Below are 16,432 nucleotides of genomic sequence, written 5' to 3'. Positions count from 1 at the left end.
GGAATGAGCGGAAAGATACAACTTTCTCCCCTACACTACCATCCTAGGTCCAGCCAAGCTGGTCTCTGACCAGTTGTCCCAAACCTGCAACTGACACTTGTGAGGTGCTACTCCTGTTCACATCCTGCTTCCTTGACCCATCCTACCACAGCCCTCTTGCCTGCTTCACACAGGAATGAACTGGAGAAAAACGAGAGCTGAGGAAAGAGAAGATGGCAGAAGGATTTTTAATAAAATAGTGATTGCATTTGACAGAAGAAGATGTAAGCCCTGGTTGGCAAGGAAACACCGAAAGATTGTAAGGGGGTAAGGTGAGAAGGTTGTTGAAAATTTCTCCTTCAATTCTTTCAGTGTTCATAAACACCTTTTTCTGTTTTGTTTTGTTTTGTTTTGTTTTAATATATTGTCATCTTCTTCTTTTTCTGGTGGCTTGTTTGATGATTTCACCAGAAACTTGCAGGCTACAACATTATAAAGTTGCTTGAAGTCATCAGATATTAGCCGTTATTTAAAAGGATCTGTCACTCACATGTAATATTAAATCTCTGATCGTATTTTATCTCCTCTAATAGTCGAACAATTTCTGAAATAGTAAAGAATAATTCGACTTTTTAGCAGGAGCTGGATATGGCAGTGATTGATATATGTCTTTTCCTGGGCACCATTATTATCACACTCTCATGCTAAGAGATTTTTGATGTCACAAAAATCTACAAGAACATCAGTTAAAACCCCCAGGTTTCAGATAGTTTCATCCACTTCCTTGCACTCACCATTAAATATAAAGACCATTTACATATAAGTCCTTAGGAAATGAAGGCAACTGAACAAAAGCTGAGGTCCAGATTTTTACATCTCTACCATTCATATCCTCTGCAGTACTCAATGCAATTCTTTTAACAATGAGTAATTAAGAGATAAAGATAAGGTCTCAAATAGGTATTATTCCGATGGGCAACAAAATTGCACAAATAACAGCTTGAAAACACTCCGTATCAAGAGGGGTATGTACAAAGAAATACAGGGGTAGGTTGATGAGGTAATTAATGAGATCCGGGGCGTGGAGAGGAAAATGCACATCTTTGTGCAGAAGGTGGTACCTAGAATATAGTTTAAACATTGATTAGGACATAGTTTTTTGGAGGCTGAGGGTATTCATATATAACCCATGGTCTTCTTTAATATGACAGTCTTACATAGTTGAACCAGCTCTTTTCTATAGCTGTTTTCTATAAATAAAAGTTCTATAAATGTTTTTGAAAGCATTTAAAAAAGTCTTGAGGAACATTTGTATGTTCTGCAAACTGAATGTTTTTTTAATTGGAAAATAAATTTAGGCAAATTAAATCTGTACTCTGGAAATATTAATCCAAAAAAAATGAGATGAGTTCCCAGGAATCTTCTGCTTTTATTATTTCTATTTTGTGAAACTCTCTCCTTTACCTCTCCTCTTGGTAGAGTGGGATTTGGCCAGATATGGTATGCAGAATTTTAATGAAGTCTCCCCAGATTTTTGTCTCTTGAGCTAGATATCACTACAAATGGACTTTGTTGTAATTCATATTACTAATTAGCTGACTTAAAAATTGACAAACTTTCTTGGATTATCTTGGTAGGTACCATACAATTACATGAGCCCTAAAAATGGAAGAGGAAGGCAGGAGAGATGAGTCAGAGAAATTTTAAAAAGGACAAGGAAATGACCTGCTATTGTTGATTTTGAAGTTGGAGAAAGGAGGGACATGACCAAGGAATGCAGTCCATCTCCAGAAGCTGGGAATGATCGTGGGTTGATAGAAAAGGATACAGGAAACTCAGTCTTATAGCCCCACTAAAAAATTCTGCCAACCACTGGAGTGACCTTGAATGCAGGGTCTTGCCCTCAGCTTCCAGAAAGGAATGCAGTCCAGCCAGCATCCTGATATCCACCTTAGGAGACTATCAGAGAACCAGCTGAGCTACACCGTGTCCAGATTTCTAGCCCATGTAAACTGTGAGATGACAGGGGGTGTCGTTTTACACTGCGGAATCTGGACAAATTGTTAACAGCAGTGATAGAAAACTAATACACCAACAGAGCACATTCTTCCCCTGCTCTATGAACCACCTACTTGATTTTAATTTTTTCTCTGTTAATCCACAGAACAAGGTTCTGATGAAAGCGAAGTGCCACTGCCCTAGAGAGGTAGGAGCAAGAGAATCATCAACGGTGTTGAGCCACATTACTTTGAAATTTCTTCTTTCTGCCTTCTCCTGGGGAGAAGACAATTACTTTTTGTTTGAGAAAACATAGGTAGAGTGTAATATACAATTCTGTTGTGATAATACGTGTTTCAACTTATTTTACTCTGAAGAATAAGTAATAAATGGTTAAATGATCATTGATAAAGAGAGTATTAGTACTTGACTTAGAATACAAAAGGCTTTAAAGTGATCGTCCTAAATTTTTATATTTGTCTTTTAGATGAAAAAATATGACCACAAATTTGGAGTGGGATTTGAAGATGATAGACTTGAAAAATTACTTCAGAGCAGTTAATTGACAGTCTTGACAAGAAATAAACTTTTGAAGCGTGTGAATCACTTTAGTCAGAGCACACCGTCAACCATGGAAAGACATCTCTCTCATTAGGATGGACTTTATCACACCAGATCTTGTAAAAATCTGCATACAGTGGGCCCTCCATATCCACAGAGTTATGCATCTGTGGATTCTGCATCCTCAAATCCATCCACCCAAGGACTGAAAATATTAGGGAAAAAAATTCCAGAATGTTCCAAAAAGCTAAACTTGAATCTGCTGTGCACCAGCCACTATTTACATAGCATTTACATCATACTAGGGATTACAAGCAGCTTGGAGATGACTTAAAGTATATGAGAGGATGTGCTTAGGTTGTATGCAAATACTATGCCATTTTATCTGTGGATTTTGGTATCTGAGCGGGGTGGGTTGTAGGGGTCCTGGAACCACTCTTCTGAGGATACTGAGGGACGATTGTACCTGGTCTGCCCCATCTCTCTCTGGTCATTAAAAATTCTAAAATGACAGATGATTTTTTGTCTCGTCTCCAACAGCTCCTCCTGGTCAAGAATTCTTTTTGTTTACAAAAATAGTGAACTTCACAATTATTTCTTCTTTCTGTTGAATGAAATAATCAGTAAGGACAATTAAGATCTTGTTTGTTTAAAATAAAAATAAGCACTAGAAACCTAGACATGCTCTCTTAATATGATTTAACTTCCCATCTCAGCTTTTTCAGACCTTGGATTTCAGATCTTAATCTTGACTTTTAAAATTAATTCTGTTTTATCTCTCCAAATGTACTTCTTGCTGAATATCCCTGCTGCAACTCAGATGTTGGTGCTCATGTTTCCTACTTTGTGTTAACTTTACAAACAAGCTAAATTGACCCCTTCTGGACTCAAAGACATGTCTGATTGCTCAGTCTAGTCATAATACGTCAACAAATAAATTTTAAAAATTTTCTATAATGTCATCCACAGTGATAGCTTTAATCAATTAATTTAACTGTTATTTAATTTGAAATTAGTTTATGTAGTTTTTAATGACATCTTCATCTTTAATTTTCAGCACCCATCTTCATATGGTGAAGAGGTTTGTTCCAGAGCAAAATTGCCCCATTTCAGCTTCTACTTAGCGTTTGTTGTGCCTTTATTTCCTCATTTGTAAGAGAATGACATTAATACCTATCTCGTGTGCTATTTTCAGAATTAAATACTTAATCATTACAAATTGAAGGGACTACAGTAAGCCTTGAAATGTTAGCTCTTCTTGTGATTGTGATTTTAGTGTAAATTTATAATATTTTCTTTTTTTATATATTGAAAAATTATGCAAAAGATTATGCTTTCATAAATTTATTCTCATCTATTATATTACTAATTATGTTCATGCTATAAATAAAAATACATGTTCCACATTTTCTTCAAAATACTTACTAAGTAACATTATCTCCTGGGTTGGTATGTTATTAAATATGAATGAATAATTTCAGTCCAGTCTAGTAAAGATTGTGAACCACTAGATTTTTCTTATTTTAGAATGATTATCAATTTATGAATTACCTTGTATCTTTTTCTACATTTTAATCTTCACAAAATCTTTAAAACTCTAGATTCATTTTACCTAAGGCACAATTTTTTTTGTCAATGATAGTAAAATGGGATTGAATTTTAAAGCCATTAATCACTACTATCTTAGTTAAGTGCCTACCATATTTAGTCTTGATATGTTGAAGTAATACAATTTGCAAGAAATAAATAATAAGGATGTGGATGGAGACTAAACTATATGCATTTTGGATATGGACAAAAGCTGAGAGGCCCAGGTAGGAAGAATATATGAGTGTCCTCAGTGTCACTAAGGAGCATGGGTTTGTGTAGTGTCCTTGGCAGAGTCAGTGTTGGTGACCAGGTTGACAAACTCATACCACAGAAACAAATAGGCCATACATATGTTGTAATTTTGTAAGCACAAAATCATCTTGAAAGCACTATATTTTTGCCAAACAAAAGCATTTTTAAAAATGGCTCTACACTAAAAACGTATTCAAGGTTTTTTTGAAAGTAAACACAGTCCAAAAAAATCACTGCTTATTAAATTCACCTAAAACATTATTATAGAATTTTTACAGTGCTGTTTTAAAGGAAGCTTTAGAAATTTAATAGACAGATTATGAAACAACAAAAACAAATTATCATTTATCAACGATACTAGACTTTTAAGCTGTACAACAAACCGCAGCCTTACTGATAGTTTTGGAAGTTAGCAATTGCAGGAAGAAACAGCATAAAAGAAATTAATCATTCATCATTCTCCATTTTTCATGTTTATAAGTACATAAAATCCACTAGCAATTGTTGCTGTCTTGATGTAATATTAAAAAAAATGCTTATGAATAAATTTTGGTATGGTCAATTTTCAAAAGCCAGAATAATCAATCATTTAAAAATTATTAAACTCAAATTATATCTATTTTAAAATTGTCCATAGAGTTAAAATTTGTAGTGCAAGAAAGATAATTCACATTAAAGCAGATTAAAAATTAAACATTTTGAAATCGGTAAACATAGATTGCATTAATCAGAGGATATATATCTAACAACACAATCATCAAAAACATCCAGGAATCCTGGAAAAACTTGCACTTATTAAAAACAATACAAATACAGAGCATTGGAATGCATTTTTGAAATATCAAACAATTTAAAAGGATTAAACGCAATTTTAACTATTCCCAAGGTAATTCAGAGTTATGTTAGCAACTTCAGAGAAGTGTTTTAATGTCTCAAACGGAAAAAGTATCACTTATTGTTTAAAAGTAATAAACAATTTTACAACAATATGAAGAATTGAGGATTTTTTATAGTTATTTTCTAAAGAAACACAACTTACATTAGGAAGTTACTTAACAACAGAAATAAATTTCAAAAGAATTTCTACATCAATAGAATTTCATATCCTCTCATTTACTTTCATGGCAAAAAAAGTCAGAGCTTATTAATCATGGCACTTAATTTTCACATCACCTTGTTTAAATAGGATACGAGTAATAGATTTCTATCTAGACATAAATAGACAAAAGTCAACATAAAGAACTAAACTGTACAGATTCTTTTGTATCATCACATTTTTCTGGAAGCCTCAATGAGTCAAAAATAGTAAAATTTTGTCAAATTATAGTAACAACTAATTGTCTTTTATTCAATAGCTAGATGCATACAATGCAACTGTCCTACCAATTAATTTATAATAATCATGTCAAATTTATACATAAACATGTGTTCTCTTCAAGTCTTATCCAAGGCCACCCACCTTTAATTGTGTAAACTATGCAAAAGCTAAACTAAACTAGAGTGGACTCTAGGATAGGCTGCATAGGTTTATGTAATGAACCAATTTATTTGTTTTGTGATACATACAAGTTAATTAGCCTGTCAGGTTTCTCATTTGAGAATGAGGATAATAATTCACATATGCATAACTTATAGCTTTGTTTGAAATTGTATGTCACCATTATGCATGGCAGATGGTAAATGTTTAATCTTGTTACTTATAAGTGTCAACTTTTACAGTCTTTACAAATCATTAAGAAAGAAATCTTGGAAACGTAAGCAAAGGGCATACAGGCAAGCAATTAAGAAATAAGGAAACGCAGAAACAAGAAAATTCTCTTTGATGAGACTGACAACATGAAAGACTAGAATTTCTATAGCCTTTCTGAAATTTGAAAGTTTTCTATTCAGTTTTCTGCTACCCTAAAGCTTTGACCTGGTAATAATGCTCTTAAGAATCTATTTGGAATTAAACATATCTCCATGAGAGCTATATTTAAAGATGTTTACTGCAGTCTGTATTGATAAAAAGAAAAAAAAATGAAATAAAGAGGAGAGAGAGGACAAAACTCAAAACAACTTGAGTGCGTGATAATAGAGAAATGGTTAGAATAATTCATATATGCCCCATCGTTGGGCTTGAGCACATGTGATTTAGCTTAGCATCTTATACATGTCTTCTGCTCATACGTGAAAACAGTGTATCTCTGGGACTCAGCCTTCAGCCTGGATCACAGAATAAGGACACATATGGAACACTAAATGCCAAGTGACCTACAGCCTAGAGCAGAACTTCAGTTGACTGTAGCTTTCATGTAAAGTGAGTCAGAAGTAAGATTTGTTAATGGCATGAAACTAGAAATCAACCACAGAACCACAAAGGAGTTGTTGTTCTAAGACACAGAGACTCAGTGGTTATTTACTTTTACTCCAAAGGCTAACAATCTACATTGGGATATCATAAGCCTATTAAAGTACTCAGAAATATGGATATGTAGTAACCGAGACAGGACAGACATGTGTGTTTGTGTGTGTGCTTATGCGTGTGTATGTATTTATAATGCACAACTCAGAGTACTCTCTAAATTTTGACATTTCTTTTAAAAACTTGTTTAACAAGCATTTAAAATATTGTATAATAAAATAATGTGGAGAATTTGATGACTCTCTGTACTTTCTGCTCAATTTTGTTGAGAACTTAAAATTTTTTAAAAATCTATTAAAATAACAAACTATCATTATAGTGATTTCATATCATCATCATAAATCATTTTAAAAACATACGAATAAATTTTCAAGTTAAAAAATTTGGATTGTTTATTTCTATCCATGAACTCCTCATTACATTCTTCTAGCCTATAGTACTTTACCTGCATATAATATATTTTTTGTTTATCATTTTTTGACCACTTTTATCACACTACTTTATTAAAAAGTATTTAAATTGAAATTTAATATATTTAAAATTTTTCCTTGGTCTGTAAACTTCTAAGTAGTAAAACATCTTCAGAACTGAATTATCATTATGGATATTGTTATTAAAAGCTAATGAAAATATAACCAAATTACAGGCTGATTAAAATAATAAGTCCATGGTTAAAATTACATGGGAAATACATCAGTAAATGGTCTTGATGGGACTGCTGTCTTTCAATCATTTAATGTAGCCACAAAGAAGTTTTACTTGTTACTAGAATGACATTGGTTAGCAAAAATTCAGGCACCAAAGAACAAAAAGTACAAGGCTTCTGATAACTATAGGTCTTATAGAAGTCAGTTTAATGATCCTTGTTTGTTGTATTAGTTACCATAGAAGAACATATTCTGTTAGGGGTATTTTAGTAAATAATGAATGGAATAAATAAGTGAAGAGAGGTAGTTGATGAGGGAAAGCCATTATCAAGATTTCTTCCCATCACGTACTACTTAAGGATTCCCCTTAGGAGACACTGAAATCTGTTGCAATATTGGAGGTTGGAAAAGGCATCCACCAGAACTGACTTTGAACCAGTCTGAGTGTGTGTGTGTGTGTGTGTGTGTGTGTGTGTGTCAGAATATGCAAACAGAGGTCAAGATCGCCCATCTCTAAAGTCAAGCTTCCCTTTTAACAGTTGTAGGTATAACACAGGGAATGATTCATGCCTCACAGTAGTTTTTATGTTGGCTTTGAAGGGTAAGCTTCTAAAACACTGATCTTTAAAACTGTCCCTTTGTTTGAAGGTTTTACCTCTTGAGAAATGTACCAAATTAAATCTCAAGCAGAGTGAGAGGTAACGCTTTATTTAATAAGGTGGAGATAGGGTTACTCCTGAGGGCTTGCTCAAGCAGAGCGATGTAGGAAAGGGTAAGTACAAATAGAAGTTGAAGATTTAAAAATGGATTCCCTCAAAGCTCTTCATGCTGGGATAAAGTCCTTGGAAAGACTTCTGAACCCCAGGGGTTCTCCCTAACCCAGTTTGAAAAACACTTAATGAAAAACAAGATCAATTTAATTGAAAATGGTGTAGCTGGAAACAAAACCTAGTACACGACAGAGCACTAGAGGGAAGAGAATGTGAGAACATAGAAACATCAAGGGTGGAGAACTTCTTCCCAAGCATATTGGCTGTGAATGAAGAGTACAGAGATGTACTGGGGCAGGAAGAGTCGTATCAGAAAATGCTGAGGTCACCATTCAGTGTCTGAAATAGAAAATTACAAGGCTGAATTTATTGTTTACTGTAGCAATAAAGAGTTATGCTCACAAGGCACAGTCTTTGAGTGGGAAGATTGCTGAGTTTATTATAGGGCTATTGGTGGTCAAGATTTGATGAATTTTCTGGAATATGAGCAACTGGGTATCATCTGGAGAAGTTTCAGTTGGATGAGACTGTTCTTGATTGGTTGTTATATAGAGGCAAGTTTATTGGAGAGATACAGTCTTGACTGGAGGACATTTAGAGGCAGTGGGATATTACAGCTCGAATGGCTTGCAAATCCCCTTCAGAGGCAAGGCGTCCTAGATCACTCAGTCTGGTTCAAAGTCAGTTCTGGTGGATGCTTGTTATCATGGCCATAGAGACAGCCTTGGTTTTAATAGGTGCCATCATATTTCTTTGCTTCTTTTCAGCAAAACTTCTCAAAAGGAGTTGCCTACATCCACCGTCTCTAGTTCTTCTCCTCCAATCTGTCTTACAATTTACTCCCTTCAGGATTTCCCCATCCCCCACCACGAAAGCTTTCATCAAGGCCATGGGACCTCCATCCTGTTAAATCTGATGGGCATGTGAGTCTCAATCACACTAATGAGTTAGTGGCATTAGCACAGTCACTCCTCCCTCCTTCTTAGTCATTTTCTTCACTTTGCTTCCAAAACAACACAGTTTAAGTTTTCTTCTTACCTTTACATCCCTTCTGTCTCAGCTTTCTTTGATAGCTCTCATTTTTATCCTTGGAGTCACCTAGTGCTCACTGGTTGAAACTCTTTTTTATTTCAATACTCACTCCTTTAGTGATCTAATTCAGTCTACTGGTTTTAAATGCTATCTATACCCTAACAATTCTCAATTTATATTTCCCCTGAATCTGACACATGTATCACATAATCATGTGCTCAGGGTGACTGGATGACAAAGGACTGACTGGCAGAACCTCAGATACGTTTGTGTGGTAAACTTGAGCTATTTTTGGTGTGGTCAAAGGTCAGCTTCCTTCTGTGGAAACTCTTGGGGAAACAAAGTCCTTAGTGAAATTTATTCATTTTGAACAGGGAAAAGTTAGAGATGTAGGAGAGTTGATGCTTTGTGAAGAAGGAGGGCATGTATGAGAGAATGGGATGCTAAAGATTTTGGTCAGAGAAAAAGGCAGAAGAAAGTAATTGGAGATGATCAGAGTGAAGAGTGAGGGCTTGAAATCTGTGTTGAGACTAAGGAAATGTCTTGTCATATTTAGCTGTTTGTCAGCCTAACACATCTCAGTGACCTCTAGATGGTATAAACAGTCAGGTAACTCTGATTTCAGCTAGAATCTCATTTTCCTTTGACCTTCCGGTTTGGAAGCCAGTGGGGTGTGGAGAGTGATTCCGGTGGCTGCTCAGCCAGTCAGGCCTGACAGGGGCTGGGATTTTGCTCTGTCCTCAGCTTTGTGGTTTTGGTGAGGTGTTTTCAAAAATATATAGAGTCTCATTTAAGAGTTTTGGAAACTAAAAAACCTACATTGTTTCCAAAGTGTTGGGTGGGGATCAAGTCCCATTTACGTGGTCTCAGTTTCTACCTATGGCTAATAAAATCAATTTAAACTCACAAAAATTAAGGATAACCTACATGCAAAGTGTCAAACCTAAAAGCATGAATTTATCTAATTTATCCCTTTATTTTATTGAGAATATATTAAAGGAAAGTGCCGGGGGAAGAATATGAGTAAATATACTAGGTCATATTTTTATTTTTCAATTCCAAAAGAATTTGTTGGTCCGTAGATAATTATATTTGAAAAATCAATGTTGTTTATCATGTTGGTCACAAAATACACTTGCCCCCACATTATAGTGTTTAAAATATCACAAAGAATAAAATGTTTTAAAATGTAATGTCTGAAAACACATTATGTATATTATTAATATATAAAAATAGCACTAAAATACTCCAGATTGAAATAAATATTCATGCTACATTTAATGTATGTTTGTATAGTCTGTGTTTATTTTCCAGAAGAGAATTTTTCCTAAACTACTGAAATCCTTTTGCTACTATGTTTCAATCTTAAAAAGAAAAGAAAAGAAAGTCAAAGTAAAACAATCTTATTTCCAGCAAATTGTGAGTATGGCTGATTTTTTTTTTAAATAAATAAGATAAATGGTAACTATGTTTGGTAGATAACTTCAAAATATGAGATTCAATTTTTCTATTAAAATGACTAGTGTTTTTATAACAATTTAAAAATAAATTTCAACAACTTGGTATTCATCTCAGTTTTTAAATTAGTATCTTTAAATCTATCTATACATCATATAAATATATCATCTGAGTCTTTTTTAAGAATAATTATAAAATATTTTATATTATCAATGTGTTCTATGTATTTAGTTTGTTTTGAGTATTAAAATTGCACACTACACTGGATCACTAGGGTCTAGCAGGGTAATGTAATGGAAGTAACAGAAATAAAAATTAAATTTCCTATGTCCTCTTTTTCTTGTTATTTCTAAAATAATAGCTTGATCTTTGGCCTCTGACTAGGAGTATCTACTCCACTCTGTTCAAAGACATCTAATAATTCTTTAACTGGTTACAGAACATGCCATTACACAATTAGAGTACAAGACCCTGTAAGGACAAATTTGGGAAAGATAAAACATACAGTCTTGAGCCAGAAAGGAAGTGAACTATTCCTTTCATAACTAGATAACTGCTAGAGTTCTACTTAGCACCTAAGCAGAGAAAATTAAGGTTCAGAGGGGTTGCACAGATTCCTATAAGACCTTAACTGAACCCCACTTTTCATTCTGCAGTTCCATAGAGTAACAATGTTTCCTATAGTGTGACATCAAAGAATTTTACAAAAAGAACAAAAACGTGCATCTCAGTCTTCCCTCCTTTTTGAACTGGTTTCTGGTGGCCATGATAACCACCATAGAAAAATACATCATGGTCCCTCACCCCATTGTCACAGCATCTTTGGATAAGTCTGGATTGACTTCTCTTTCAATGGCCTTTTCTCTATCAGATGTACCTCAAACTCTCATCACATTTAAGTGTGGTATCCTAACTCTCGTATTTCCAAATCATTGTTTTTGGAGTTGGACTGTTCATATAAACCAATTAACTGATGCCTTATTTTGGGTAGGATATGCATACCATTTATTCCATGGGGCCATCACCATTTTTGCTGATTGTATATACGTGTGCATTCATATATAGCAACTGCTTTTGCTTATCAAAATTCTGAAAAACAATATAATACTTTTTTATTTGTAACAGCTTTTATATGCCAAGGGAAAGCCTTCAATTTATTCACATTTAACAAGTAAACGTGCTCTTTGTCTAAGAGCTTTCTAATGTCCAGAAAGCCTGTAGAGTCTTTTATTATGAGACTTTCTGGCCATGATTTTCCCAGAGAGTGAATTACACTTGCCAAGAAAAAGAGAAATCTCAGTTCTGAAAGACTCGACCTCAGCTTCAGACATGGAGCTCGTGTTGTTTTGATGGCTCAAATCCTAGTGATGGAGCTTCCTGCAGAGGGTAATTTTTTATGTGCTTTTACTGTCTCTTAAGTCACCATGTCAGTAACTCTAAAGTTAAATTATTAAAGAATCTTTAAAAGTATGAAAAATTACTGATACAACAATACTTTTATAAAGTCTTACTATGAAAGAATTCTCAGTAATGATTAGAAGGCTGCATCTATAGAATTTTATTGAAAATTTATGAATGTACTACATTAAAATTCTTATTTCTGCTCTTGAAATACAATAAAAGTTTAAGTAATTGAAATCTAGACCATCTAAATTACAAATTAATCTTAAAATTTGATTATGTTATTCATTCTGTTCTCATTTATGCAGAGGCATGTGTATAATTACTTTAACAAATTTCCCCTTTGTATCAGTCTACTTATTAATTGCCTCATGGTGTTTCTCATTTGGAATAACTCACTTTTACAATTTCTCAGCAATAAGAGCTAGAAGTACACCAACAATTATCATATATAAATGTCTATCTTAATTACAACATTCATAATGATACTAATTTCTATATTTATTCAGCATATACCATGTGCTGGGTCTTGAGCTAAATTTGTTAACTGTATTAACTTATTTGATTCTTGACACAATCCTATGAATGCAATACTACTATTATTTTTCTTTTATGGATGTGAAAACTGACTCGTAAAAAGTTTAAATCGATTGTCCCAAATTGTTCAATGATAAAATATTAGAATTGAGATGTAAATTCAGATAGTTTTAGTACAGATCACAAATTCAATAATATCATTCCTTTATCTTAAATAGGCCAGTTATGTGACATACTGAAGTGATTACTTAAGTATTGTCTTTCATCATATCATCATGTATTATTTAACTCTTCATGCCCCCTTACTATATATTAGTGATTTAAATAGTGACATAAAGCTAAATGGGATGACAGAAAGTGCTCAGGTCAGACATCAGTCTTTTCTGACATCTCCCCATCTTTCTGAGTTTGAATTTTTTTTTAATCTTCAGAAAATAATATTGATCTTTTGACTATTTGAGAGGGTGACATTAGACAGTGCAATCTATGAATTGTATATACATATTGCTTATGAAGCAGTCAACCTACAGGATACAGAAGTCCAAGTTATGTGAAATAAAGGAATGGAAAGATAGGCAACAGTACATAAATTAACAAAATCTTAGAATTTGTTTTCTGACTCATCTGTTCACTTTTCATATTTTGTCACTCTTATTCCATAACCTCCCATGAATAACCAAGTTAAATCATTACTATTTGACAGTAAATTGCCAACACGCTGCCTCATCTCCCTGAATAGTTAAGTGGATGCCTTCCTTATCCTGCTGGAGCTCCGATACTCTACTCAGGACAACACAGTTCTCCCTGCCCACTGCTAGACATGAGGCAACCTCGTGTTGTCCGAAATCTAGTGGCTTTTAGGACTTTATTGTTTATAAACGTAAGGGAAAGGAAAAGAAGAAAAAGGAGAATAATATCTCTCTGAATACAATAAATAAACCAATAAACAAATTCTGGTATAAATCAGGAGGTGATATATTTATTTATAGTAAAGCATGCTTGACTAACTCAATAAATTATATCTTCTTGAAATATTTGCATTTTATCAGAGAAGAAAAACTTTTTTTTAAAAAAGAAATGAGTATCTTATACTGAATTTTATGAATTAGAAAACTGACAGAACTTTTTCTCCAACTAATACTATTTCCTCTGAAGGAAGAGTTGTTAGATGTTGGGTATTTGGGACCTGCAGGTTTCCTGGACATTAAATCCTTAACGTAGCCATCTATTTTTTTACATAAAAGATGATTCTGACTAAAAGCCATATGGTAAGACTTAAGAGTTTGGTGAAATAAAAATTCCATACATAAAAGAAGTAAAAGACAAGCTCAAGCTACCATAGTCTACAGGACGTCGGATAACTATCCGGACTTACGGACATTGTTTTAAGCAATTTGCACGCACTAACTAACTTACATTGTATAACAATCCTAGAAAATAAGTTATTTTCTCATTATACAAATAAAGAAACTGAGGCACAGATGTTATTACAATTGCCCTCAGGCTGTACACAACTAATGCGTGGCAGACCTCAAATCCAAGCCCGGGCACCCTGCACGGGTAACCGCTGCACAACGCTGCTTTTTGGTAAGTCAGCAAACACAGTTATTGTTTTGTGCTGGATCAGAAACTTCTCTGATATCCCAGCAACTTTTTATATTAGCAAAGCAAGTGCCAGAAACCTACAGGAATTACCATATATGGTAGTTTGTGTTATCAAATTGTAGAGTTTTCATCCTGCATCATCAGAAGTGCACTTATCTATGAACAGAGAAAATAGACCTTTACTCTTATCTATCCTTTTAAGGCAATAAATGTGATAAGATTTCTTTTCACTAGGACATCTTGTTTATTTCTGACTTCCCTTTTTTTTCCTTTTCATAGAATACGTTAAAACTTGGCAGCTGTTTTTCCACTGACAACGCAGCTAATTCTGCTACTTTTCAGTAGAAAGGTGTGTGAATAGCAGTGTGTCAACCTAAACAAACAGTCAATAGACAATCCCTTCCCTGATGAAGCTCTCGTTTAAATTACCTTTGGATATTTTTCTTCTCCAAGCAATTTGATTTTTGATTTAATCAATTTTCTGATCTGAATCAGGAAATATTTACTACCATTAAAAATATAAAGAAGAAATATAACTAATGTTTTCATTATATGTATTTCCCTTAAATGCTCTTAACAATCTCAGGTCTATGTTAAATAATATATTAGTAGAAAGTGTACATAAAGAATAAGAATGTGTTTTTACTTTATTATAATACTATTCCTCCTTGTAGTATTCTTGAAAAATTTTTAAGATCTCCATTTATTTTTATTGAATATAATGACTTTCATCATCAGCAAAGCAATAAACCCCACATCTACATAGTAGTAGTAAACTGTGAAGTTTCAGTGTTTAAGAAAGTGTGATAACATCTCTTGAAAAGATAATACCACTCATTCTATAGTGCATCTTGTCAGTGTCTCAAGGCAATTAAAAATAAATGGGAAAATACTGTTCTCAGGGAGTTTTTTTCACAGCTAGGTACATCCATTTCACAGTTGAAAGTATTGGCAACAGAATGAGATTAGATAAGTTCCTAAAAATCCACGTTTTGCTAAGAATAGTCCATGCATTCTATAGACTGTTCATATTCTAATCACTAAATAATTCTTCCCTCCTTTTCCGTATAATTCAGTCTGTGAATTGATGTTTCTATGCACTGTTTTGCAGTGCAATACAAAATGTAGGAATGTCTGTGCTGGATCCTGCATTAAACTAAATCTTAGACAAAGGTTTGAGAAAACAAATTTCTAGTGTTGTCTCTACAGTTTTTTAGTAATGTAACTCTAAGCAAGTATTTTGCATTTTAAAATCTTGATTTGAAATAATAACCAAATTACTGATTTCCTTGCCACTGGCAAAAGGATTTTAGGAAAACAAACAGACTAAAAAGAATACAGAGTGAAACCATAATTATTACATATGTAGTTTATAATGGTGATAAATACGGTGAATATAACAATGATGATGATAGGGAAGCAATACATTTTCTAAAGCTGCTAAGTCATCTTCAAAAAATAATCTTTAAAATGTTTCTTATAACTTGTGGATATTTTATTAAAAGTTCAATGAGTCATATTTGCCTTGTGTTAAATATATGATGATTTATTATTCCTGGAACTCTACACAATATAGGTAAAAAACACAGAACCTTTAATTATTTTCAAAACATAAAACTTAAAAAATTGAAACATAAAATAAAAATATTGTGGCATGAATTGAGTTCTGTTAGACACCTAATACTTGTAAGAGTGGTTTCTTGATGAAAATGTGTTATTTCTATACACATAACTTCTCATAATTTTATCATCAATTTTATACAATTTCTCAAAATTGGGCTCAGAGTTACTTGTAGTGGAACCATTCGTATATAGACAGTACATGGCTGCCAATAACACCAGCCTGTCTTTTAAGATCTTGGTATGGTTATCACAAGCATAATTTTCACAGTCTAATATGACAGACCCGTGTCTGTTCCAAAACCAGTTTGAAAATAAACTGAGCCAAGTTAAAAGAAAAGACAGGAAAAAAAGTGAGTTTAGCGCATAAACCATGACAGAAGCCAAATATCTGAATGCTCAATCATAAATAAAAATAACACTTATTTCAAGAACAGTTAAGATGCTCTGTGTAATTTCAGTAAGATTGTTATTGTGTGGGAAAAAACGTTGGTAGAAATAATAATAAAATAATCCCCTACAGCTTTCATTATTAATCTTTCTTTTACAAGTGCATAGTGTGATATCAGTGATGTCCC

General features: G+C 33.5%; 1 long non-coding RNA gene across 3 annotated transcripts in view; it reads right to left on the bottom strand.

Annotated features, from left to right (window-relative positions):
• Positions 1 to 383: 383 nt before the first annotated feature.
• Positions 384 to 16,432, bottom strand: part of LOC140700033 (uncharacterized) — a 38,682-nt gene continuing 22,633 nt past the window's right edge. For 2 of the 3 annotated variants that reach the window (XR_012078247.1, XR_012078245.1), the window contains exon 4: positions 2,624 to 3,142. This is a non-coding gene — a long non-coding RNA (uncharacterized lncRNA). Of the gene's footprint in view, positions 584 to 2,111; positions 2,178 to 2,623; positions 3,143 to 16,432 lie in introns of those variants that run through there. The other variant, XR_012078246.1, reaches the window with a different exon arrangement.

Source organism: Vicugna pacos, chromosome 2 (assembly GCF_048564905.1).
Source record: "Vicugna pacos chromosome 2, VicPac4, whole genome shotgun sequence".
NCBI lineage: Eukaryota > Metazoa > Chordata > Mammalia > Artiodactyla > Camelidae > Vicugna > Vicugna pacos.
This window is presented reverse-complemented; position numbering and strand designations above follow the sequence as displayed.